This window comes from Cyanistes caeruleus, chromosome 9, assembly GCF_971803275.1.
Source record: "Cyanistes caeruleus chromosome 9, bCyaCae1.hap1.1, whole genome shotgun sequence".
NCBI lineage: Eukaryota > Metazoa > Chordata > Aves > Passeriformes > Paridae > Cyanistes > Cyanistes caeruleus.
Genome location: NC_141709.1, coordinates 15,421,543 through 15,449,469, shown reverse-complemented (window position 1 = coordinate 15,449,469; position 27,927 = coordinate 15,421,543). Strand labels below are relative to the sequence as shown.

Genomic DNA, 27,927 nt, shown 5'->3' with positions numbered 1-27,927 from the left:
GTTAGAGGCAACTGGAAGTTTATACATTCTTTTTTCTAATGATCCAATCTTATTTTAGTCACTTTTCATGGGACAACCCAAATGCCCAAAGATGTATCTGGTACTGCAGTCAATGTAAACTTTATTTCCTTTTATTTGTGTTTTTGTCAGAAGAGAACTTTAATTTTGCTATTGACATTAGTTTACATGTATCTGCTCTGCTTATGACTTTGAATGTCTAGAGTGATCTGAGCAAGAGCACTTGTAGAGTGTCAGATGAACTGTCATAGTAGTGTTCAGCTCTGCAGAGCCATGATTCCAGCTGCAGATTTGGCACAGACCATCAGGATAATGAGCAAATAAGGGCTTGTTGATTGTGATTTCTTGCTGTAGGATTCCACATCACTGTGGGAATAATGGCTTTAAAAGCCAGCAGGAAATCCTATGATTGGCTATGGGTTGCATGGCAGAGGCTATGCTGTTTAAAAATTGATAAATCACATAATGAGAAGAAACGCTCAAGGGCTGCCAAACCTGGGGCTTGTCTTGGTCACTTGATACACTGGGTCACTGGCAGTGGGTTCATGGCTCTTACTGAATTCCTTTTAGCACTGTTCTTGATGCTTCATTATTTCCTTATTGAGCCAATGGCTCTGTGCCATCTTCAGGTGAAGTGTAATAATATTTTATATCTTTAGTAGCTGGGGGGATGAAATAAACAAACGCTTGGTTGGTTTGTCATTTTCAGCTTTCCTGTTTCAAGTCTCATTTTGCCTCTAATTTGATTCTGGCCTTTTTTATTCTAGCAATAAACTAATGACATAAAAGCATAATGAGCTGGCATTGGCTGTTGAAAGTCACAGATATTGCTTTTGGAAAAGAAAAGGTTGGTGGCAAACAACTATTTGTTACAAAACTCAACCCTTTGGTGACTAGTGCTAGTATGAATATGTTGCAGTGTGCTTCTTAATGGTATATTCTGTTATTGCCTAAGTTGATAGTTTGGCCCAAATGAGACCCTCCCACCCCACACTGTCAATCTACCTTGAGTCTCCTGTCAATCTGTCTTAGGCCCACCACATGCTTGGAATTCCACTTTAGAAATCCTGAGTTTCCATGTTTGATTAGTCCATGTGACCCAATTTCCCCCCCCTACCTCCCTCATTGGATGATGATTTTGTGAACCCTGCCTTTTGCCCTCCCCAGGATATTTCTGATTAGCTGATGCGCTGTACCCTCCCTTTGAACCACCTCCCTATTTCAGCTGTTGCATTTTCTGTCTTTGGCCCCCCAAATTCCCCACAGTAATAAATCCTCTATTATCCCATACAAAAGACCTCCCTCCCATCCTTTTCTCCTCAGAGCCCAGACTGACAGCCAAAAAGCTGTAGAGCAAGTGCTCCAGTCACACCTGGGGTCACCCTGCTCCTGGGGTGTGACCCACTCCTGTTGCAGGCCCAAGTGACAGAGCCAGATAAGCTCCAGCCCATGTGTTAGGCAGAGGACACCATTTGAGTGGACTTGGCTGTAACAGTGGGGCCTACACTTACCCTCAGTTCTATCTGTCTCAACAAGAATTTTGTTGCAGACTTAAAATGAGCCATGATCATGTCTTGGAATCTGGGACAAATGTGTTGATTAAAGGGAGCCACAGTTTGTAAATAGTGTTCAGTGTTGTCAAACAGGCAGCATTTTTTAGCCAGAGATTTTCTTTTCTGAGCAAACTGGAGAGGAAATCTCTTGTGCTGTCTAACAAGTGTGTGAGGGACTCTGCAGCAGGGAAGCAGATGGCCAGAGCTGCGTGGGCCCGTGTGCCGTGGGACAGACGGGAGAGAGCTGGGAGAGACAGTGAGCCTTGGCTGCTTTTGAATGGCAAGCAGTTGGAGCTGGAGCTTGTTTAGCTCCTGAATAAAAATGCTCATATTTCATGAACAACAATGGCTTTTGTAGGAAATTTATACTCTAAAACATAGGAAGGTAAAGGAATTGAGACATCCACAGCTGCTGCGAAAGAGTAAAAAGGCATTATGTCATTGGCAAGAATTGTGAGTAAATTTATTGTGCATTCATAAAATAGTGAGAGTTCTTTGGCTGAAAAGATTTCCTTACCCAAAATGAAATGGCACAAAAAGGTGATATGCTAGTGAGAATAATTTTTTGTCAGTAATTAGATTTTTGTCTTCAGTTCAGTTTTCAAATAAAACATTTTTTTCTGTAACACAATTTAATGATTTCTCCATATTTATTAACAAGATTTTCAAGTTCAAACACACACAACTCTTTCTTACTCAGATACAAAAATAACACTCTTTTTAATCTTCAATTATTTTACATGTGAAATTCTTAGAAGATTGGGGAAATTTACTGTTCCTAGTTCTTAATTGTATCTATAACTCAGAATAATGCAATTACATGATAAATGTGTTAATTTAGCAATAAATATACTTACATGAAAAGTCATGACCTACCTTTGTTTTAAAAAAAATAACCTTGTGGCTGAATTACTCTAAAAGTGCTTAAACATGCAATTTGGAGATCAATCGTATTCTGAATATTAAGTGGAGGGGCTTTAACACAGCAGTTGCTGGTAGATAAAGATTGCAGATGTCTGAAAATTCTGAACAGATCCTGAGAACAGACTTGGTTGGTACTTTTTTTTTTTCCACTTCTGGAAAATGGAAAAGTGTTCTATTGTAGACCTGAGTTAAATTGACAGCTAAATAGTGAGCTGTAAAATAGGTGTCTTATGTTCAGTATAACAGCAAAGAGGTTCTCATCAGTCTGAGCAGAGTTAAACATTTTCTTGTAGTTATTGTCATCAACTGGAATTCTGAGAATGGCAGTGCTGTATTTTTATGACTTTGGAGGCTCAAGATAAAGAGAAAAATAAGATGCTAGATATTATGAATGAGTCTTTCAGTAGTCTCCTGCTAATATGTTTTATTCAAATTGTTGTTATTAGTCCTGCTAAGGTCTGGCGTAATTTATTCTGAGTCACAGAATGTTGTAATTGATTTCCATTAATCAGTGCTACACCTATATATATGTGGGGTCTGAACAATATAAAGCTGTAATGAGGCATGATGTTTACTCTGCATTTTGCAGGCATACTCATCTCCGAAAGAAATGGACTGAAACTTCTTTCGAGGGGTACTTATTAATGCATTTCACTGAATATACTTTTTTGGTCTCACCTCCCATAGGAGAAAGCTTTTTTCCTTTGGTCAATTGAGTATGGCACAGGGGTAATAACAAGTCTAATGAATGCTGTAAACCACCACTTTTTAATGCATAATGTAATTGAATCAGAATATAGTGTCTAGACTGATGGAGTCCCTGGTGCTTTAACAACTGAAATTATGATTAGAAAGATCCAGATAATGCTGACTTCTCTTATATTAAGCCCCTATTATACAATTTCATTTCTACAGCACATCACTTTTACTTTTGAATTATGTAGTGCCATCTTAAACAGTCTAGTATTACACTGGAATAAAATTCAGAGGTTCAAGAGAGCTTTATAATTTCTGTGGAAATACATACAGAATAAATTTGTAGTGGTGCTGTATGACTAATATTTCCTCCATACGGCTCTCACATCGAATTCTGCATTTAAAATTGTGTTCTTTGGCAGAAAGCTTATTGTAAAGTCAGTTCTCCTCTGTTGGCCATTACTGAACAGAATGAAGAGCAGAAAGTGCCTCTGCATTGTGTGCTGAGTGTAGGTGATAGGGGTTTCTGCAGGCTCTGGGATAGCTGAGCTCTTTTCCTTTTATCTAAAGGACAAAATCCAAAGGCTTTTCTGAAGAGAAGTAAATGGGAGATAGTGCTCTTAAAGTTCCACAGATCATCTAACCAGTGAGCTGCACATGAAATACATTGTGCTTTGACAGAGAAAATTTCTATATTATTAGCTGACAAGATTCTTCATATAGATGGTAAAAATAAAAATGTCTAAGGGCCCAGCCCAGGCCAAGTTGTACATTTGACACAGCACAAGGTTAGCTGCGAGCTGAGCCTCAAACTCCTTGATATACAACAGGATTTGGGTTAGGGTCACTGCAGGAGGACACACCTCAAAAGACATTAGCTAGAATAGCACAAGCTGCACGGATAAACTTTTCTCAGTATTGTATACTTTGAAATAAGTGTGTGCCAAAGTAGGGAATATTTTATCTTGGAAGTGCCTACTGAAAACTGGCTAATCACCATCCCTCTCAGTTCTAAGCCTTCAAACAGTAACTAGGTAATTATACTCCTTTCTGTTGTATTGGACTAGAAGATATGCCATATCAGTTTTCCTGTAGTAGGTGAAGCTGTGGTGTGATGAAAATGAGCATTGGCTCATGCTGGCTCCCTTTCAAATCAGCAAACTGACCTTTTACTGTGGCTTGAGAGAGGTAAAAGGGTTTTGATTTATGTGGTAAGAAGTGCTATACCTTGAAGGAGAAGACTACAGAGTCAGTGGACAGTGTTTAACTTTAGAGAGCTGGAGAAAACTATGGGAGTTTTCATGGGCCAGAGCACAAAAATTTTCAGTGAATTGACAATGAAATCCAGTATGAAAAATCTATTGGCCCCGAGAACATAGACTTAAAGTAGTACCACTTGGTGTTATGTATTCTTGGAGAATTTGGCATAATGGGCAGAGGCTGAAACTTGCTTTTTAAATCTTAAACCTTTGGGATTTTAGTCTAGGATTTATTCAAGAAGCTACTTTCATCATCTCAGTGGATATAAGACCCAAGCTTTAGTGAATCAAGCATCTATGTTCAAATTAAAGTAATGAAAAATTGCATGAACATTTGAGGTGGCTGCAAGTATACAAGAAAGTTGTAATGAAAAATGCTATGAAATACAGCTGCTGGATTCATAGTTCACGTGCTAGAATTATCACTTCTGATCATATCATATCTGATAAGCATGGTCTTCAAAGAAATCTGTATTTGTATACTTAAGAATGCTTTCATCAGCACTGCGGGCCAAGTAAGATTTTAACGAAGATCCTAAAATTCCTAAGGAGCTCTGTACTGAGAACAAAAGCAGAAAGTTTTGCTGAGTGAGCATTTTAGGCAAATTTAGGCTGACAAAAACCATCCTTTATCTGACTGAACTGTCTAAGAATGTGGAGGTCATACTTAATTTTCAGTCTCAGAATCAGAGCTGCTTCTTTTCTAACAGAATGATACAAAGATTCTGGTATATGCATCTGTTTCTATCATTGATGCTGTTAAGATCAGCAGGCCACATCTTTTGGAGTTGAATGAAAAGAATAAGTATCAGGTATGCTCTGGAAACACTTGTCCTGCACCACTCTTTGTAGGCATCTGGAAGTTTGTGATCTAAGGCTCTTATTCCAATTATTCTAGATGTCACAGAAATAACACAGAAATACAGTATGAAAAATAAAGCAGAATGTTCCTTTGCTTCAAATAGAGCAGTGTTTTGTGAATGAGAATCTTCATTTTAAATGATGTGAATGACTGAGGCTGCAGCAGCCCCATGCCAAAAACAATCAGCCAAATGGATTGGCAAGTGTTCTGATAAATTGCTTTCGCTGGCAGTAGTTCTGTAACTTCAAATGAGTATTAACCAAATGACAGTCTTAATTTTTCAAGTACTAGCTGGAAATAAAGGCTTTCAACTCTATTGCCCGTTCAGTACACAAAACAGTAGGACTGTAGTATGTTGTGTGTATGTATACAAATAGATTCACAAAATCAGTTCTTAATACATTTGTGACTGTAAATCCCTCTCCATGGGGCTCAACACATAGCACAGATGTTGCTGTCTATTTTCCTTTCTACAGAATTGTTATACATTATGGAATGTCTTGGGATGTTTTTGCTATTCAGTGTGTATTCCAAGTTCCTGCTGTAAAATCTTGTTCTTGCTTCTCAGCAGCATTTTCCCCCCCCCCTCACAGTAACAACATTCCCCAAAGTCAGCTATCACAAGGGTAAGTTTTATCTACAAGGGAACACATATAGTCTTGGTGAGATTGCTTGTGGCCTCTCAAGTCTTAAGTTTTTAATTAAACACAGGTGGAAAAAATGAGACAAGTTCACATTCATGACATTCAATTCCTTCACATTCATGACAAACGCACCACCTCATGCTTGTGTTGCAATCCACGTGCAATCCCTACTGCCCCATTAGAACCCTACAGTCCACAGTGGAACATGTTGGGCTTTTCTACATGAGAGTTTGAGTATTAATCCTGTATATCTGGAAAGTTCCCATCTGAGGTGGTGTGTGGGAGAAGATGGGGAAGCATTTCTAAATGTCTACTGTTTCCCTCCTTTTTATTGAAAGAGACGACTAGTTTGTGTGGAGCAAATCCACAAATTTTCTGGTTCAGTGGGGCTGTTTCTTTTCTCTTCCACACACATTCTAGTACAAATCCCAAACCTGTTTTTTCAGGTGTTAACCAATAGCATGGGTTATCTGTCTCTCATCCTGTGGGATGAGACATGAACTAGAATAGCGGAAGGAAAAAAACTTATAAATGCATGTGCTAAATTATACAGCATCATATTTGTTTGGAATTGTACCAGGGCATACAGATATGCACATTACCTGTATTGATTGATCTTTTAAAATATTTTCAGTAACATTTAGCTTTCAGGAAATGAGGGGAGCCCAACCCCAGGGTATTTTATTAAATTCTGCAGTGTTTGATTTTCCTAGTCCCCAGAGACTTCACAGCCATCACAAGAGATGGATGCATTTTTGTACATTCTTCCTTGGCTGCAGTAATCCTGTGAAGTTAGTATATATTCTCAATCATAAGGGAAAAAAGTGAAGAAAAGAGTGAGGGAAAAACACAGTACTGTATGCCTGATTCTCACTCTGTCTCTGAAACTAGCTGGGGCACTTGTATAAATGCTGAATTTATTTTGCTCTAAGACGCAATGAGAGCAAAGTTACAGTCTGCAGCAAGCTGAGAAACAAATTTCCTTAAAAGTTCTGTTGAGCAACACTGGGGTTTTCTTAATGCTCGTTGCACTGCTCAGGCAGCAAACTTATGCTTATAAGTTAACAAAAAAGTACAGAAAAAATTGTCTTTTTGACACTAATCTTAGAAGTTTAATATTAATTCTTTTAGCATATCATTTAGGCTTAGAGTAGTGTTAAGGAATGTCTGTAATATTCCTATTAACAGTGCTGAGATTTTGACTCATTGATGATGAGATGCTTGATAATAGCATTGCTTAGACAATATAGTAAAAATAATAAAGAATTAAATCTGAGAAGTGGAAAAATAATCAACCCTGTCAATCATTTAAAATCATAAGCCATCCCAGGAGATGGTAAGTAAGAAAGGTGGATTATAAATGCTATGTATGATTAAATTCATCAGGTGATCTTAAGCAGTTGACCTATATTCTTATGATCTCTTAATTGTAGCAATAAAAAAGGATATAAGATGATATCATTCAAGACCTTCTTTGTATTAAGCCTAAGAAGCAGCTTTGAAGTTGATAGACATACTCATGTATGTGGTGGTATGCTACTTGAAATGTTCTGGTGAACTCTAGCTACAGATTTTAAACTCAAGATCTTGAAGTGATTCTTGTGCATGCAAAAATAGTAAATTTCAGGTATCATTGTATACATGGGTCTGTTCTCCCTTTTTTTGAATAGTGAAGTCTCTTATAACTCATTCAGTAAACTTTGTAACAGGTCTTTTTTCTAGGGATGACCAATGATAGAAATTCTTGATATTTTGGAGTCTTCCCACAGAAAAACCTGTTTAGTTTTGTGTGTATGAATGTATATATACACACAGCTCTGTATTTCTCAGCTGTGCATGTGAGTTAGTTGAGGTTGTAGAAGTGAAAAGATATTTGCATTTCTGCAGAGCAGGTGTAAAATCTTGCATCTACATTTCCAGTTCCAAAATAACTTAACTCTGAGACCAGGAAATTTATTTTTTCGTCTTGGGTTTCTCTGGATTTGTGTTAATTACATAATAGCATGGTGCTTAGTGATGACCCAAACATGATAGCCATTCACATGAGGGTGTAGGCTAGTTTAATAAATTTAGCTTCTATGTTAGGCAGCTCTGAAAGTTTTGGATTAAGATTCTCAATTGTCATGGCCACCAGCCAGATCAACACTGATTCATGCTCAAAGTTTGTCTCTGTTGTACCTGAGCTGCAGGCAGATTAATTTTTTCACAAATGTATCTTTTGCTTTGCCATTGATTTCATCAGAGACTAGGACCTGCATATTTTTGTTTAGTGTAATCTTAGGGTTGTGAAAATCAGTCCTTACTTGTATGAGAAGTGGAGAATGTCTGCAAATTTCTAACTATAAAATAATTTGTTCAGCTTGAGTTATTAATGTTCAATTGCATTTATTTTTGAAGTGAGTGTGCTCAGTTCCCTAGAATGTGGTACAAGGCGTTCTTTGTAATGTAAATTTGATTTGATTGAAGTTAGAATCCAGATGTATTTGGCAGTGATCTCAGGCATCTTGAAATGAAACCACAGAGATGACATAAAAAGCAAACCACTATGTTTATCTGTGTACATTGTTTGGAAAAGATTTCCAAGGATATTTAAACTAGATACACTTAGAAGATTTTTAGGGCTCCTTCCAACCTAAACCTTTCTGTGTTCTAATTCTTTACTGTATTCGTTTGCTAAGCATTAAGAAGGCTATCACATCCTTTCTTCAATATTTTAATTAAGATTATGATTTTCTTTAAATGTTCTGTTATCTGACTTCAACAACCAAGTTTTTTTCATGTAAAACTATGCCAGTAATTTTAGTAATTTACATTTCAAAGTATTCTGTCTACCACAGAAACTGATAAAAAGAGTTAAAAAATAGAAATAATAAAATAAGAATAAATTGTAAAGGAAATAAAATAGCTGATTTCATTCTTGGGATCTGCTGTGTCATCAGCCTAAGCTAGAACAGTCCTAGTGATGCTTATGCTGATAATATGTGAATGGCACTTATTCTATCAGCATGTGACTTTGAGGAGGAGAATGGTGTACCTGTAAAAAATTACTCTTCTGCCTGAAAAATAGTGTTTGCAGTATCAGTGGTGTTATTGGCAACCTGTTAAGGTTATACAAATGTAGTGCAGACCCATATTCAAACACTGGCAGCGTGGGAAACAAAAGAATGAGGTGCTTTACTAGTGTGATGCCACGATCTACTTGGGGAAAATCCAGTCATCCTTGGATGATTCTGCTACAGCTCAGCCATATGCTATCAGGGCAGGCAAATACTGAGAAACAGAAATATGTCTGTATTTGGCAACTGGCTTTAACACTGTCAAACTTTAAACTTCCTCTGAGGGAATAGCAGTTTCTCCTTCTCACGCCAGTAACAAACTTGAGAGCGTGGAGGAAAATGCCATCATTATGTTCTGCAATTAATAAGGACTAAAGCATACAAATGAGAAACTCTTAGTCTGACATTTAGCCAATGGTCCTGGAGTCTCAGGGGAGTGTCTATGAACAATTATCTATCAGAAAACACATGGTAACAGCATGCAACATCCCTCTCCAATTCTTTTTACTTTTAATGTATCATCCAATTGGTTTACTAAGAAAGAAGATTTTCTTCTATTTTCTCTCAACAGGTGAAGCCCAAAGCAAGGAATGAATAAGTTATAACACAAACATTGCATCAGTTGGTCACTAGAGTATTAATTATAAAAAATCAATTATGTTTAACACTGGAGAAGATGAAAAAAGAAAAAGAAACCTCAAGAAACCTGACCCAGAATAGAACTATAAGGAACACTCTGGAAAAGAAAGAGGCAGGCAAGACAAGCATCAAGAGGTTTTGAGGTGAAAGGCAGAATACTAAAACAGAAAAAAGGGAAGTCACCACATATGAATGCTTATCCTCAGGAAGTGGCAGGATAATAGATTTTATAGTCTGAGTATGAGGCTTCCAGAGTCATTTGTAGACCAAATGACCAGATCCTGTGCTGGATCTCTTCCCAGCTTTCCCCCCACAACTTAGTGTGAGTCCTGGTTGTTTCTTGCTCCCTCCCCCTGACCTGCTGGTTTTCCCTTCACAGCAAGTGAAAGATTTCTCTTTTTTGTTTATTGTATTCCTAGAGTAATTTTTTTTTTTCCCCTCAGGCCTAGATATTTTGATAAATTTTGCTTTGCAACAATGTCCAGATAAAGTTCTCAAGCATCATAATGTTTGCTTTTAGGAAGTGTGATTTGTGTGGAGTTTTTTTGTACTTTCACTGCAGTAGGTGCCTACAAATACAGTGGAAGAAAATGAGATGTCATGTTTTTTGTAAAGCTATTTGTCAGATGAAAGATTTATTTCTCAGAAAGATGGACAGCTGAATGCACTTGCAAAAATAAAACTGAATTCTTTTGGGACACTAAAGCCTGTGGCTCTCAGAAAACGGAATCTGCAAATAAAGTTTTTTGAAGGCCTGCACTCATATTTTGGCTTCTACTGAAAACTGTATCTGATTGTGACATACCTGTAAAAATACATATTCATGGGACTGCCAAAGTGTGAGCAGTTTTGGTTTTTTAAAAGAGATTGATGAAGAAAAGAACATCTAGCTTTCAGTTGTATAATATGGACATAGTGTGGTGTTTGATTATGTGATGGCTGTGCTTGGGTTATCTTCCTTGAGATGGTGCAGAGGCAAACTGAGGTCCTCTTCCCTTTTATGTGAGAATGGACAAACTACTAAACATGAGGAAAAAAGTCTCATATTGAAGAAGAAAAGCAAATGGAAATAACTTCTCAAATGTCTGAAAAATTAGAGCAAGATAAGACAACTTTTCCAACTACTTCCTTTATGATGCTGCAATGATGTAATTCTTGAGACTGCCGTATCCTTTGGGCGTCACATCCCATCCTGCTCTGTCCTGCTCAGCTGCCTGTGTAACGTTTTTCAATCTGTTCACCTGAGAGAGAACAGAAAAGATGGGCTGCCTGGAGCTGGCTCCTTTATTTAAAGTGCATTGTACTATATACACAATTTATGGATGTTGCTAATAAAGCATGCAAATAATTCATTGCACCTACAGAAAAATATTCTGAAACAAAGATACATGAGGAAAAAAAAGCAAGACTTGAAAGCAGCAATATGAGAAGATATAAGTTAACTTACAGCAGAATAGATGACATCTAAGGAGACAGATCACTTTTTGCATTAGAACCATACTGGGTGTAAGTTGGTATTACTGGTTTAATTATTTTTTTTACGTAGGACTTGCATCTATTGTTGATTTGTATTCTTACTATTAGAAATAGTTGACTTGTTTAGAACAGTTATAATATGAATTCAGTTTAAATATTTTTTGTCTTGAAATGGCTATTGATTTCTAGGGATCTATTTGTAATTTAGCAGTACTTGCCAGACAGCTCAGCCAATACATTTGCATGATTAGGTTGTTTGGGAGCTGCTCATTTTGAATTTTCATGGTGTGTGACTAGTAACTTAACTCATGCATTATTGCTTCTGTTCCATTTTTCAGCAGCAAGCTTTAAAAAGCAGGAGAATAAATGGCAGAAAATTTATAACACATACACAGAACATCTTTTCATGTGAACCTTAGGTCTTCTTAGATGCCACCTTTGAAAAATTTTAGGCTCAATGTTTCTGTGACTAAACCGAGGCTCTAGAACAACTAACAGTGAAGCAAACGAATTAAGTTCCTATATGTGAAAAAAAGTTGAAAAAATACCTGAAGAATTGTTTTTCCCAGATGTACAGTGAGATGGGGCATGTGAAATATTTTGTGTATGTTTGTATCAGTTATGTTTCAATATTCCCTATATACTTGTTTATAAAAATTGTGGAGCTGGTTATGACTGAAACCACTGGACTAAGTGTGGATTAGTGAATGGTTAGATTTTCCTTGTTTAATTCTCTCCAAAAATAACGTACATTAAAATATTTTTAAGAGAAATATAACTAAATCTCTAAAATTGCATGTGTAGCTTCAAAAATCTTCAGAGGCTATTTAAAGGTGTTCTTCAAATAGCAACTGAAAAAGATGTGTTTATTTCCTTTTATTTTACAAGTCTGTTATCTTAAGCAGACTATACTGGCACCAAATTCTTATGTCTCTGTGTAGTACTCTGAGAAAGAAATATTAGACTGAAACAAAATCTTTCCAACTTGTTAAAGAGTTGCTTTAGAGTCATCCCTGTATTTGCTGGTGGATGCTGACAGAGTGAAGTTGCAGTAAGGAGTGTTGTTGATCTGTTTGTTCTAACAATTAGCTTGGTTATATCTAAATTTAGAAAAATACAGCTTCCATTTACTTTTAGCTAACATTTTTAAAATAATCCCCTAATGTTAATGCAAGTTATCAGTAATGGACTTGTTCATAGGAATTAGTTGCTGCTTAGAGATTTATTTCAGATGACATTATGTTCATTGGCTTAAGCAACTGATGAAGTTTTTGAAGAGAAAGTCTTTACAGCTCAGTGTTAGCCTGGAATTCTGACGAGTAACAAGCTTTAAGTTGAGCTTTGTCCCATCTGCTTTGTGCTTGTGTTACTACTGAGGTCAATGGATTAAAAAATAAAAATGTAGAAACTGTGAACTTTACAGACTTTTGTCTCAATGGATTGCTTTTTGCAGATGTATGAGGCCATATTTGTTCTTTAGTCATGTTTATGGAATTTACTGAATATCATGGGGATAGTACTGGATGTACTTCAAGTAGGAATTAAAACCATGTATTTTCATTGTTTGGAAAGGAAGACTCCCTTCCTTTCTCTAGTGTATTCTGTAAAGAAGTATTAGACAAAGAAAATAATATCTATGCTGTATAGGTCTGACTCTGCTCCCATTTGAGTCAGTAGTAAATCTGTTGCTGAATTTAATGAGGGTCACTTGGGACAAAACAATGCCTGAAAAAAATAATTATTTTAGGCAATTTAATAAGAAACTGTAAAAACATGTTGAAACAAAGCAATTATTTTGGTGGCCACAATGGAAGTTACTGCTTATATGTGCAGGTTTTAGAATGGGTTTATCCCACTTGTGCAGAATTAGGCATCTGATCAAGTGTAGTCATCTGGACCTTCCTTCTGATGCCAAAATGAAGCTGAACACCCTGAGTGGGTTAAAGGTAATTCTCCTTTCTTTATCCCAAGAAAATCCCCTTGCAAAAGTTTTGATGTGGTTTTGTTTAGCTGCAATCCTAATTTGTAAGTATGAAGAACTTTTCTATAGTCAATGCAGTCGTGATGTTACAAAGGTCTGCAAGAATATTTAGACTGCAACTGATGTTTTAAGGCAATTACTACTGTAGAGTGAGAGGTAATGTTTAACACAAAGTGTTAATATTAAATATCTTCTCTTGTAAACCCATAAATTTCTTTGCAAATGTATTTCCATTATTCAGTGATTAACTTATACAACAATGAAGTGTATCTGAGAGAGTAACAAAATGAACAGTAGAAGGCAGTGTTTGTCCTGACACTGTCTAGAGAAGGTTTGGACCAGTGTGACGAGCACAGTAGGCTGTGCTGGAAGGGAAAAGGGTGGTAATTTTACCCAATGGTTAGGAATACTGATGTATATTGTGATTGACTACAGTACACTGTAGTAAGAACAGTAATTTGAGATGTGTGGTACATTAAGCCAGACACTGATGCAAGGCAGAAGTAGGAGAGCATGACTTCCTTTTCCTGAAAAGGGCAGTCAATTGGCATTAAATGCCCTAAGCACTGGAGGTACAATCAGTCTGACAGTAACCTATAAGAAGTAATTGTTAGATAAAAATGGCAGCACACAACTTTGAAAATAAAATGATTATGTACAGTCAGACACAGGATCAAGTGGTTCTTAGGAAGCCATAGTAGTTAATATTTACAGTGGTCTTAACTATCCTTCCCAGAGCTGCATCTATCTGTGTGCATGTAAAAGTCCTTTCTTCTTTACTGCTTTTTATTACGGGATCCTGCAAACAAGAAGAAAGTATAATAAGGAAAATCCATTATCTTGTTTTTAGTTGTAGTTTTATTTCTTCAACAGTTTTCTATGGCTTTTTTTATTCAGTTTTCTCTAAATGTACAGGGTCCTGAAATAAATACCTGAGGAAAAAAACTACAGACACTATTGAAAATGACACAATTTTTTTTTTTTTAGAGTTTCTTTTTCTCCTTGTTTAAAAGATCCTGTGATTTAACTCTACTCAGGTAAACAACACTGGATATAGAATATGAGTCTTACAGTCAACTTGTTTTGATCTGTACCCATCCATCTCTCACTTGTCCTATATGTGATTTGTATAACCTGGGAACTGCAGGGGAGGGGGGTATTGTGAAGTAAAGGAAAAGCAGCCCTTTTTGTTCATAGAGAATATAACATTCAAGAGCAAAGAAATGGCATGTTCAGCCTATTCTGGAAACAGAAGGGAATGTCTGATTCATTGCAATTTCTTGCACACCTATTTAAACATACATTGATTATTCCAGTTAGCAGTCTCTCAGTATGCGGTGGTGATTTTTCTGGTATAAAATTTGGTCTTTTTTATGGTTTTTCATCACAATGAAGAGCTTTTTTTTTTTCTTCCCAGTGGATGTTTTGAGGCTGGGCTATTCTCTACATGTTCTACATCCTTCTCATAACTTCTCAGTGCTCTTCATATTTCTCTCTTGTGTAACAGTTGTTTCAATTTCTGTCCTTTGACTCTGATGTCAACAGATTTTTTAATTATGCAAATACCTTGCCTCAGCTTTGATTGGTAACAGAAAATGTGGATTTTTTTCTTACTTGCTGTTTTATTCCACTGATGTCTTTTCAAGCATTGTGGTTGTTTCATGTTGCCTCAGCAGATCCTTTTAATTTTGAGCTCTGCTACACAGGAATTCTTTTGATGATCAGAAGTGCCCTTGTATTGATGTCTTACTGCCTTCCAATAAGATATTAGTTCAAAATTATTTGTATTCTCTCAATTTGTGACGCTGATTTCATTTGGAAAGTCAGTGTCAGCAGAAGTTCTACTAAACTGGTGCTACTGATTGTTTCCAAGTAACACTCTAATTACTGTCTGACTTTGTTTCATGTCCTACTTCTCTTTGTAGAATACCTCATCAATACACTGCTTGAATACAGCGATGTATTTGGATTACGGATATTCCTAGAACTCAGTTGTGGATGCTCCTTTTCCATCCTTATAAAACAGATGTTGTCCAACTGCACTGTGGCTACAGCACAGGCACTGGTACTGCATTTCCTTAGAATTAGTGTCTGACAGAAGGTAGCAGGGAGGTTTCAATAATGTTTGATTCTTGATTTTGCGTTCTGTGCTGGTTCAAGCAGAATCATCTGAAAATGCAGTTTTATTAAATTTAACCTAATTATAGGAATTACATAAAAAAGATCAAAATATATGCTGAAAACTGTTTAATTCTGATGTAGCTGAAATGTTTAATTTTTTTTGTCCATCTTGACCCTTTTATGCTTTGGTTTCTATTCAAAGCTTTAATTAATATGATACTCATTCCAGCTGCCACATGTTTGATACTGTAGATATAGCCTATATATGAAATACAGTAGTTTTTCAGTGTTACAGAGTGCCCCAATTAGACAAAACTAATTTATATTAAAGTGTGTGTTTTAAAAACTTAAATTCCAATTCAAAAGCGGAATGAAATTACGGTGTGTAAGTATTTCTGGAAAACTTAAATGGTTGTTTATGAGATTCATAATGGAATGTTACAATATAAGGCTGGGACTGTGTTTCTGATTTAAGTGTTTGTTCTGTTAGTTTGACATTGTGTCTGGTTTTAGGGAGCTTGTGAATGAGGCTTTCAAATGGTTTTATATAATATTAGATGACCTATATATAAGAAGATAAAGCAAAATGTTGAGTTCATAGGGAACTGCTGCTTTGCAGAACTTCAGAGAAATGTAACCAGGTGTTGATGCACATGTTGCTGTAAAGTCTAGGACAAACTTGAAATGTTTGTCCTGGATTTTACTTTAATTTTGCATATATTCCGTGTTTGATACAAATACCTATTAATCCAGCTGTGATGGAATTGGAGAAACAGTCACCATAAATGCCATTTCTATGCAGAATTAGTCTAACAATTAAGAATACCTTTAAATACAGAGCATCATGTTCATCTTTTCAACTGATGTCTACTGAAGTTCAGTTTTTATCAAACAGATAAAGAATAATTGTTCCCATTGTAGTAAATGTTTACTGTATATTCAAAAGTAGTAAGGTTCTTCCAGTTGATCCTTTCAAATTTTTAACATTTGATTTTAAAATGGCAGAAGCATGCAATCTCTCCAACTCTGTCAAATCCTGGTCTATCTGAGGGCAATGAACTGAGTGGCTTTTGTGCCCATAGTTTGGCCACAAAATTCTTCTTTTTCAGCACTCTTTCATTCTGTAGTGGATCGAGACCTGTGTTTATCCTATCTATACATGTTAACAGTTCCAAATAAAGTCAATAGAGCTGCTAGTAATCATCAAATATGAATAATGAAGGCAATGAGGTGTACAACACACAAAAAGATCTTAAGTTTTTAGGCATCTTGTGATGTAAAAACCATCAAAATGGACTTTTCAACACTATCTTTAAACCAAGGCATTTATATGTATGCATAAATCCTTTCTTGACCTTGTTCTCATCTTTCAGTGTGGAAGTACCTTGGAAAACACAGATTCAAGACCATTAACAACTTGAAGAGAAAGTGAACACACATAAAAATAGCAAATTACTCTCAAGTAAAGCAGTGATTAATCATATCAGTGTTCCACTCTTATACCTATGCCTTTTATACCTATGCCTTAAATATTTGCTTGATTTCTTTTTTTTGGTGCTTTGTTATTTGCTATTCAGTGTTCATAGTTTGTTTTTGTCTTCTTTAAACCATTTTAGTCATTCAATAGGAGCACTAGAAACATTGTTTTTTAATTAAGTTGGCCAAACATTCTAGGCATATAAAAGAGTAGTGTGCTACTGAGGCAAAGATTTTTCAAGCATCCCAAGGACTCAAAATTGTTGACATAAAATATTCACCAAATGCTTGCAGGTAATGAATGTTTGAATAAAATGATGGTCATTTCCTAGACAATTTGAGATAACAGAGGGGACTAAAGAAGAATATGGTTCACAATGAATAATTCAGTTGAAGCAGAACAAACATTTTAAAGTTCGGTTTCCTTCGTGTTTCATAAATTTTACATCCTATCATTTATTTACCAAGTGCTCTTCTGTTCTAATTAGTTTTCTAGAAATCTGAATTCTTATCAATTTCACAAACTTAAAATAATAAGTTTCTTTGCATGGTTCTTGTTTTCCTTTGAAGCTGGTTCTGTGTTTTTGTGAGTATGAAAATGTAATTTAATTTGTCCTGATGAAGGGAAAAGATATTTACACATCTGCAGAAGGACTCTCTGAATACATTAAATAGTAAACTCTAGAAATTCTGGTACCTAGGTGTCATATTAAGCTTATTTTGGTGTCTTTTGATATTTTCTCTTTTGATGAATGAGAATAATTTATCTTAGTTTTTTTTTTTTTATTCCAGGAACAGGAGGTTACACTTGGGTTGATGTTAAAATCATAAATTCCTTTTTCTTTTTCTTGCTTGTCATGAATTAGTTGACAACGATTAGAGACATTTGTGCTTCATGGAGGACACAATGTATTCTGTGTATTTGTCCTCTTTTAAGCTTACAAATTGCTGATGAAGGTGTTAGCTCATTTGTATTTTTAATTATTTTCAAAATAGTTCTTGATCTGCAGAGAAACAACGGTACAGTGTTCTTAGATTTCCTATAAAAATATCTGATACCAGCAACATCTGTGGAATGGGAGTTTGCCTCATTAAAGGCAGGATTCTGGTGCAACTTCTTTCAGGACATGTTCAAAATTAACATTCGAAAATATGGTGCCATAGTTTATTTCTAATTAACTGTCAGTGTTGCTTCTGCCTCTTTTCCAGGTTCTCACAGACAGAACACAGATGTAGCTGTTGAAAATTCCAGGCTGCGTGGGAAGTTGTTTGATGTAAATTTCAGATTAGGCTGTTGGCCTCTGAATATCTTTAGATTAAAAGATATGAGTTTGCTTTAAGTATGACACCAGCTTATTAGGAGGAAGACTGAACTTCTATCATATTTTTAACAAGATTGTAATGATAAAATGGAGAAAATGAGATTATTGTATCATGAAGCATTTAAGCTTGAGGCAGCTTTAAAAAAAATTGCTGTAATTAGTTTAACCATAAATATCATAAAGCCCTGTTGTGTGTGTGTTGTATGACAGAATGTGCAAATCAAATTGTAGAGACAGTGGTTTAACAACTCTTACCTTCAGCTTCTTCCCTGTAACATCTGATTTCAATAACGTGAATTAAGTGGCCACTTCCCTAACTGGCAGAATTATATTATTTCTTTGGTTTCTGTTCTATGGACACAAAATTGCTGACAAGTGCAGCAGTGGCAAGAAAGGCTGCTCAGGTTGTGTCTCTGTAATATTTGTCAGATGCCTCTTCATGAAAAACCGAGGTGCCGGAAAGGCGTCGGCTCTGCAGAGCCAGCAGCAGCAAAGGCAATGAACACTGTGATTACCTGTTAGAATACAAGAGTGCAGTAGCATTTTTAGTGAACAAAGATATCAGATTTGCTTCCTGCCTCCAAGTTTTTCAAAGATTTAAAATAGCAATTTCTGCTGCTCTTCCCACTGTGATTTTCAGTTGACTTTTGTGAGATTTTTGTAACAAAACGCATGGAGAGATGGGGCAGCTGAGGAAATACTGATGTAAGGAAAAACAAAAGTTTCATAGCAATAGCTTTCTCTAATGTGCTGCAGTTAGTCTTAGGTCTATTTCTCTTGTATAATCATACAGAAATAAGAAATGTATAGAAATTGAGCAGCTTTAAATTTGAGGACTAAAGGATAGGCTCCAGCTAGAGCTGGCCCTCACCCTCTAATTTGTCCAGTTATGATGAGTCACTGTTACTCAGATAAATCAATACAAAGAATATTTTTATACAGGGTTAAGAAACAATTATGTTCTTCAGAATGTGTCCCCTGTAATTTCTGCAGATTTCTCTGCATACTTTTCAGGGCTGTGTGTCGTGAGTTCTGATGTTTCCTAATTGCACATCAAGAAAATTTGTCACTTTAGCCAAAGGTCTGAAATAACATCTTATAGAACTAATTCCACTTGAACTCACTGAACATTAAAATCTACTCAGCTGTTCATGAAAGGAATTCAAGTTGCTCCACAAGACAGAGTCTGAGTGGAGAAGTCAGTGATGGAATCGGGAAGGTTTCTATTTACTGTAGCAGATTTTGGATTAGGCATTTTGCATACAGGCATTTTAATTAAGGAATTTTTTTTTTTCCTTTTCCCTTGTATGTGCCAGTGGGTAGGGGATAATTTTGCTGCACCACATATTTAAAAGTCATTGTTACATGCCTGATAACACAAATTTTAATTTCACCGGATACAGATAATGAAATCATTAAACCACTTCCATTCTACAAAGCTTTGCTTTTGGAAACAATAGGGACTACTGGGTATACCAGAATGGTTTGTGAATATTGAAGTAAAAACCTGTGATGTCTGTACTGCCTTAGGGCTTTGGAAAAAGCAGATAAGGGTATCTTGGACCAGCAAACTCGGATAAGGTGACGTAAATTCCTTGATTCTCAAGGAAGATAATTACTCCTTCTCTTTAATCTCCCAAAGTAAGTCTCCTTATTAATAATGCTATATCATATACCAGTTTGTCCCTTATCTAATGTAACTGGCTGATAATTAAAATCCTCCATTTTTCTCCAGCTGTTATCTTCCTGAGTAAACAAATCACCGAGTTTGATTGGCTTCCATTTGCACTTCATTGCCCCTTGACAGCAAACACACTATAAAAATGAGCTGCCTCAGGCTCTTTTTAATCTCCAAAGGAGGAAGGAAAAAATGCATACATCCTTTTTTTTTAATAGTTTTCCACAAAACATAGTATTTAATTTTGAGTGCAAAACCATTTTTTCAGTAAGCTAATGTCAAGGTTACAATAATACGCTTTTTGTAGACAGGAAGGCATAAAAGAAATCTATCAGTGTTTCAAATCCATTTCTGTTACAGTCCAAATTGTCTTCCAAGAGCAGCAAGGTAATTAAAAGACCAAAACAAGGCTAAGAAGTATATGGCTTTACTTGCATGCAGTATTTCATTTAGAAATAACTCAAAGCAAGTTAAACAGTGAACAAGTTCTGCTAAAATGTATTTGGTTTCTTTCCTACATTTTTAGGGGGCACAAATACATCAAGATTTCAAATACATACAGCCTTTCCAATAGGGAATTATAATGTGGGTTTTTTATATTTCTGCTACAATATATTAACTTCTTTGAATCTTTCTAGCTCATTTTCTTTACCTATCTGGTCGGGGTAGATTATTACTTGGTAATTAGTAAGGTGTTAAGGAACCAAATTTTTAAGAAGGTCTTAGAATTTTGGCCAAGAAATAGCCACAAGCTGATAGTTTGCTAGAGCAGTTATTTTACCTGTGAAACAAAAAGCATCCCAAATTGTTTCAAGATTCCCTAAAAAAATTGAAAAAATAGCTTAATGTTTTGAGCTATTACATATTATTTCCTCTGTAATCCTTGACCTTTCAAGACATGTTCCATTCAAGAGATGTTATGAAATAGTGAAGATAACTTAGAGTAATATTCTGGAATTCCTTTTTTCTTCTTTTTCTTTCTTTTTTTGTTTTTCTTTTTTTCTGTAAGGCAGTAGAGCAATTCAAGGTGTGGGGTATTTATGTCTTTACACCTTTATTGGAGTTAAAGGGGTCTTCACATGATTTTTGAGTGTATACTGCTTGTAAGATTGAGGGAAGGATGGCAACTGGTCATCCTCCACTTTGGACATAACAGCTTTTCCTGCTGGAAGATCAGGGTTGTGAAGATGTTCTGCTTATTATGGTCTGCAAAGTTCTTTAGCACAAAGATGTTGATGAAATAGAATATTTTCTTGTTTCAATGAAATATGTACAGTGGTAAGAATACCTCGATATTATCAACTTGTTCAGTGAATTTTCTAAATTAGATACTAATCAAAAACTCTAGAGGAGTGTATTTTATCTCTGTTATTAAAAAATGGGAGCTAAAGTAAACTTTTACAAAATCTGTATTTCCTATGAATAATTTAAAATTGATTGAAAGACTATGAGATCTTAAACTCATATAAAACTACTGCCAAAATTAGTACAATTACCCCCAAAGCTAATGCAAAACAATTGCCAATTTTCAGAATCATAAGGTTCACTGGCACTGGTTAGAAATACAGATGTGTGTTCTGTTTATTCTGTCTGTACAGTCCCTTGCTGCTTGGTTTCTTAACCTCCATTCTGAATGTAAGGCAAGACTTCCCCCTTATTGACTGGTGCTTGTTTATATAAACATGAGCTCATATGCATATAGTAAAATATATGGAAATAAACATGCATATATGGTTCTTCCACCACATGTGGGTATTACTTTTGCTGTTGATGAAGTCTGCACCAAAGGTGGTGTAGTAGGTGTTATTATCTTGTTTATGATAAGGATGGCATGGATGTGGCTATGAATGGATAATTTATTTGCCTCACTTTTTTTTTTTGGTGCAATCATATTTGAGTTTTTTAAGGAAATTATTTTGTGTTTGTGAAGAGGTGCAAGAATATATTAAATAAAAGCTCTAAGAATTAGAGTAGAAACTTTCAGTGTCTTCAATACTGGAGTAACGTGAGTTGAAAGAGTAGGAAAATGTCCTTGAATTTAACTTTTTTGAAGTGGAAGAGCATTCAAACCCAGAAAACCTGAAAAGCTGGTAGCATGCTGCATGTACAACCCATGTCATTCAGAAAGAACAAGTGTCCTTTGCTGGGGAGGCAAACTGACTGAAGTAGTCTGTGAACATCTGTCAGTAGCTAGCTCAGTCTGTTCTTGTAGGTCCTTCATCACACCAGACCCTCTTCTCAGATTGTTGTGTTATATTTAGTTCTTTTTTTTCCTGTAGAGCTTATGGTCTATTGACAATCTGTAAGATAAAAAAAGAAATAAGCCAAAAATGAGTAATATTGCCAGTCTGATGTATTCTCTTTAAAATGATCCCTTTTGGTACCTGTCTGTACTTGTTTTCTGTTGTTTGATATTTGATCTGTACCTTTATATTAAGACTAAATTAACAAAAAACCCTCCAAACCCAATTATATAGTATGATGGTTTAACCTCAGTGCCTTTACAGTGTTTCAAATATCTTTTTTTTTGGAACTGGTTTGATTCATGTGTGAGCTAGCTGGAAGACTCATTAAGAAAGATATATCCAGGTCTAGCTATATCCTTGCTTTTCTTTCTGAATATAGCAGAAACATTTGTGCCAAGGGCACAGGAGAGAGAAAGGGTTATCCCAAAATAAATGCTACATGAAGGATAGGAGCCTGCAGAGGGCCAGCCCTCTCTGTGAGCTGCCTGGATTCCTGTAGGGAAAGGACTTGTCTTCTTGCACTAAGACCCGTAGCCTGATGAGGGTGCAAGGGGCATTCTGGCTCCCTATCCTGGGGACTAACTCTGCTCTTCTGACTAGGCACTCTGTCCAGAACTAAAGAAATCCTTGTTTTATATATACAAGATATAAAATGCTATTTTTTAGCAAACTGCCAAATGTTGGAGAGGAATGCCTTATTGACCCAACCAGGTCAAATTTATGTATCAACTCAATTTTAAAAGTACTATCAGCGCAAAAATGTAGGCTGCAGTTGTGAGTATTGATAGGAGAGAAATACTGTGCTTTTACCATTCTTGATTTCATTAAATCAAAGAATGGCAGGCAGGGGTTCTCCGGTTTAATTATGCAAGAGGTAAAAAGGAAATTAAAAATGATCTCTTTGGGGCCTATTAAAGAAAGAGGGCAGGGAATACCAGAGGCTAATGAGATTACTGTAGTGTTGGGAAAGGAGCAGAGGGATAGCTCTGATAGGAACTGGTAATATGAGAGCAGAAATAGGTTTTTGAATATTTCAAGGCTGCAGTGTTCACTTTGGGGAAAATACTCACGCAGCTAATGGAAACAATTATTCATTAATATTTTATATAGGATATTTATGCAAGTCATGTGTTTTCAAGTATTTCCAGGCTATTTCTATGAGATGGGAATGCAATGAGGCAGAAGAATTGAGGAGCAATAACGTATCTGAAGGAAGTTTGCTAATTGAGTTTGATCCAGATCAGCCACTTCAAACAGTATTAAGGGAACAGGTTCTAACTGTAGGTTAATGCTTGTTGCAGCATGGGAAATCCCTGCAACTCATACCCAAATAATCCCATCATTCAGAGAAGGGGAAGAGTTGTGGGGTTCTTGTCACACAAGGTATTTCTGTGGTGTATTTTGACAGAAGTTAACAATTCAGGAGCCTTTGGAGAAGATTGTTCTTAATTGTCAGTAATGAAAATGGACAAATACAGCTACAACTGAGTTGCTGAAGTGATCTGTGCTTTGCAGTTTTCTGCATGTGGGATCCCAGTAGGGTTAATATTAAGGAATGAATGAGCAGGAGACATGCAGTAGAAAGAGGAGCCGTGTACTTTTCCCCTGTTCTGCTTGTCTCCTCTGCTTTAGAGCAAACTGTCATAATAATGACTTGGTACATGCACAGCCTTATGTTAACAACTTTCTGGAGATGATATTCGATTCCCTTTGGGCAGCCTGCATGCCAGCATTTGACATATGCACAAAGAAAGGAACTGAGAAAGGGAGGGTGGGTAATTCTGTGTTCAGCAAGTAGCTGGGAAACTACAAGACAGCAGACTATTTCATACAGCTTACTGATAACTTGATATTTTTTCACTCCTTTTCTTGAAAAGATAGAGAACCTACTAGACTTCAAATCCTTTTTTTAAAAAAAGCTATAAAATAAAAGCAACTGACAAAAAAAACCCCCAAACCCCAACCAACCAGCCAAAAAAATCACCTCTAACCAAATCAACAGCAAAAAAAAGCAAACTAATCCCTCCTCTTCTCCCCCTGAAGAACTAAGCCCACCTGAAACTGTATCCTACCTGCTTTTTTTAAGGAGTGTTTGACCTCAATGGAGGTCAGCTGAGGTTTGGAAAAGCCTTTTGCAGAGGTGTGATGGATACCCTGAGGCTGCCCTGAGTGCCCAGAGGTGAGGCTCTCAGAGCTGCACTGCAGGACATGTGAGAATAGTGCAGGCTGCAGAGCAGTCTGCAGAACCTGAATCACCCAGAGCTCTGAACAGCTTTCCTGAGAGCTCAAAACATCAGTGAACTCATGTACACAGTACACTAGTAAGATAATTCATTACAATTATTTTTCTTTATAAGATCCAAAGTATACAGATGAGCTCAATTTTAATTCAGACTTTTAGTTTTTGTGTCAAGAACAAAGGTTATTGAAAAAATTGATGTTTATGCTGTAGTCATCATCATGCTCTGTTTGGAGTTTGTTTTATTTTAAGGTGGATCACTGAAGACAGTTCCTAGCATAACTTTGCATTGTAAATATCTTTTTTGGGTATGGAGATGAATAGTCTCTGCCTCTGTCAAGAAAGTGGAGATTATTTGTTCCATTTACTCTGGAAGTGGCAAGCCCTTAAATTCCTCTTAGTCAAAGTTTGTGATTTCTAGATATAATAGCCAAGTTCTACCAGTTTGCTATTGTTCAAAATACTTGGTCCATTTCCTGACATCTTTTTGAATAATGAGAAAATAAGCTCAAGCAAACATCCTTCTGATATGGGCTCCTGACAGTATATGAGCACCACTGACCACATTTACAATCAATAAACCCAGATCTTCAGAGACCTTCAGATTTCTGTTGTGTCCTGGCTCAGTGGGAGCTGTGTACCTTCACACACCTTGAAAGCTTATATTACAAGAGTGTGCTACATTGTTTTTTAACTCAGTAAGCCAAAATATAAATTCTGGCATAACAGCTATGCTTAAATGGCTTAAATGCTATTTCTCAGGAGGTTAGGTAGCTCCTAATATGTTTATTTTATTTTCATGTGTTTTTTATGTTACAGGTGAACAAGATTTCAGCAGCTGCAACTGTTCTTTGCTCTGAACTAAACTATTGTCTCAATTTTACATTGTCTAACCAAATTGAAAGGAGAATGGTTGAATAGCGTGATCATTTATTTCACTCATTCTTAAATTCAAAGGGAAGTGTACTATTTCAGAATAAATTTAAGGAAAAAAAAGATAATTCCAACATATTTACCTGAGGTTTCCTTCATAATCTGTAATGCAGAGGGCAGGGGTTTTTCAGAGCTTAAAGTCAAATATTTTCATTCCTTTAGTGTTTGGTTCATCCCATTATTAAGAATTTCCTTTACCAACAGAAGTATACTGTTTTCCTTGACTAGCTTGATTCTGAAAAATTTAATGTTTCCTGAAAAGCAACTCTTGAAATAATAGATATTAACAACAAAAAAAGTAGGGGTGCTGTCCATCATGAAGTTAGCAACAGCTTATTGTCATAAAAAACATAGATGAAAAGCTTTATGTGCTACTCTGGGTTGTCTGTTTCAGTGAGATTTGAAGTGCTGTGTTTTTGTTATTTCAGTCTGAATTTGTGCTAATATTCCTCACTTTCAAGATCAAATGTAACTCAGAATAGAGTGCAAAAATAAATTTAAGAGTTTGGAGTATAGTAGCACCTGTAGATTAGGGTTACAAATGTAGTAAAAGCAGTGTCCTAGCAGAGTTTTAGACTGCCAGACTCTGCTCTGACAACTCATAAGAAAAGGCAATAATGTGTTAAGTGAAGCTGTGTAAATGCAGTTGCTATGGGAACAAGCCTTGGGTTTGGAAGTTCCTCGAGTTCTGTGGACTGAAATTTGTCTCAGCAGTGCATCAATATAGTATTTTAAATAACATCTCTTTAAGTTATCTTCTCGAAGATGTTAGAATTGTCATGGACATTATTCAACATAAAATAACCTCTTCTGCTATAATTCTTATTAGCACACAGTTGTATGCACTGTCAATCTACCCAGAAGTAAAAAATTCCACTGACACTTTTATATGATGTTTTTTTTTGCTTGTTTTAAATTTCTTATAATTTTTTAGATTTTATATTTATTTTTATAGTGAGTGCTAAATTCTAAGAATTAACTGATGTGGTACTTCTTACAGAGCAACTTAAGCTGTTATTTTTGAAGGCTTCAGAGAAAATGAACCATTTTTTATCTTAGTGTTTTTTGATTGAGGATCATGCGGTACTCCATACAGGAGTCACTGGAACATTGCAAAAGAAGCAACATTTCCTGATTATAGGCAAGGACAGATGCAGTATTTTGGGATTTATCCATGTTCTGTTTATCCATATGTTATTTATCCATGTGTTGTTTCTGCAGACCAGAATGAAGAATTGATGGTTTTAGCTGAAGATTTACATCCTCCATTGATCCTTCTGGAAAATACCTTAATAGTCAAAGCCATTGCCTTGCCTCCGCATGCAAACTATCCAATCAGGCCATTGATCAGTGGGTGAGTTTTATCTATTAATGAGTATATGGAAGTTCATGCCACCTGGGTGGAGCAGATAAGTCATGATAGACCTGTAATCACCTGCAACTTGACATATAACAGCAAGACGATCTCAATCCAAGGAACGATGGACACAGGTGCTGATGTCACAGTCATCTCGCATGTCTTCTGGCCTCAGAAATGGAGCTTAAAAACTCCCTTGAGTACCCTTTCAGGCATTGGAGGGAACATCATTACAGGGCCAAGAAAGAAGATGGCCATTGCTCATCCTTTTGTGGTGCAGAGACCTTTCACAGTATGGGGAAGAGACATTTTGTCCCAATGGGGAATGAGAATAGAAATGGATTTGTAATAGGGGTCACTGAGGCACTCACCACCTTGAAACTGACCTGGGAAACAGACAACCCTATTTGAGTGGATCAGTGGCCCCTGGGAAGAGGAAAATTGAGTGCCCTCAAAAAGCTGGTCAAAGAACTGCTGCAGAGAGGCTGCATTAAGCCAACAACCAGTCCCTGGAATTCTCCAGTTTTCATGATTCATAAAAAATCTTCAGGTTCATGGAGATTGATTCATGATCTCTGGAAAATCAATGAGATCATTGAAGAGATAGGACCCCTTCAGCTCGGACTTCTGTCTCTTTTGATGATTCTGAGACATTGGCCAATCATGATCTTTGATCTCAAGGACTGTTTCTTCAACATTGCACTTCATCCAGAAGATGCTCCTCAATTTGCCTTCTCTGTTCCAAGCATCAACAGAATGAAACCTCTGCAGAGATACCATTGGGTGGTACTACCCCAAGGTCTCTGCAATTTGCTGACAATTTGTCAGTGGTTCATGGTGCAAGTCTTGTCTCCAGTGTGGGAAAAACATCTGAAGGCATTGATCATTCATTTTATGGATGATCTGCTCATTGCAGCTTCAACACAGCAAGAACTAGAGGAGACTTGCAGCAGCATGTTTACAAAAGATTCAGAAGGCAGGACTTCCACTTCAAAAATTCAGGAAACCTCACCATGGAGTTTCTTGAAATGGAAGATCACAGCACAAGTGATATGGCCACAGAAAATACAAGTGAGGACTCAGGTCAACAATTTGCAGGACTTACAGCAGCTCTTGGGTGAGATCAACTGGGTCAGATCAATTTTGGGAATCACAAATGATGAACTTCGGTCCCTTTTCAATCTACTGAAAGGAGACAGTAATATTAGATCTCCCAGATCTCTCACACCTGAAGCCCGAGGTGCCCTTGAGAAGATCACTGAAGCTCTCCAGCAAAGACAAGCATGTCATTTTTCAATGACTCTCCCCTTTTCCTTGGGGGTGTTAGGGGAGGGCATTCAATTGTATGGTTTTATATTCCAATGGGATGATTCAGAAAGATCCTTTGTTGATAATAGAATGGGTATTCTTGCCCTACAGATTTCCTAAGATAATTTATACTCTATTG

The 27,927-nt window shown here is 36.4% G+C and overlaps 1 long non-coding RNA gene across 2 annotated transcripts in view; it reads left to right on the top strand.

The window, feature by feature from the left end:
• The window catches only part of LOC147651627 (uncharacterized), a 52,016-nt gene extending 36,318 nt beyond the window's left edge, over positions 1–15,698 (top strand). Inside the window, exons 3-5 of one of the 2 annotated variants that reach the window (XR_015273724.1) lie at positions 786–865; positions 9,584–11,157; positions 11,466–12,547. This is a non-coding gene — a long non-coding RNA (uncharacterized LOC147651627). Of the gene's footprint in view, positions 1–785; positions 866–9,583; positions 11,158–11,465; positions 12,548–15,033 lie in introns of those variants that run through there. The other variant, XR_015273723.1, reaches the window with a different exon arrangement.
• Positions 15,699–27,927: the final 12,229 nt, after the last annotated feature.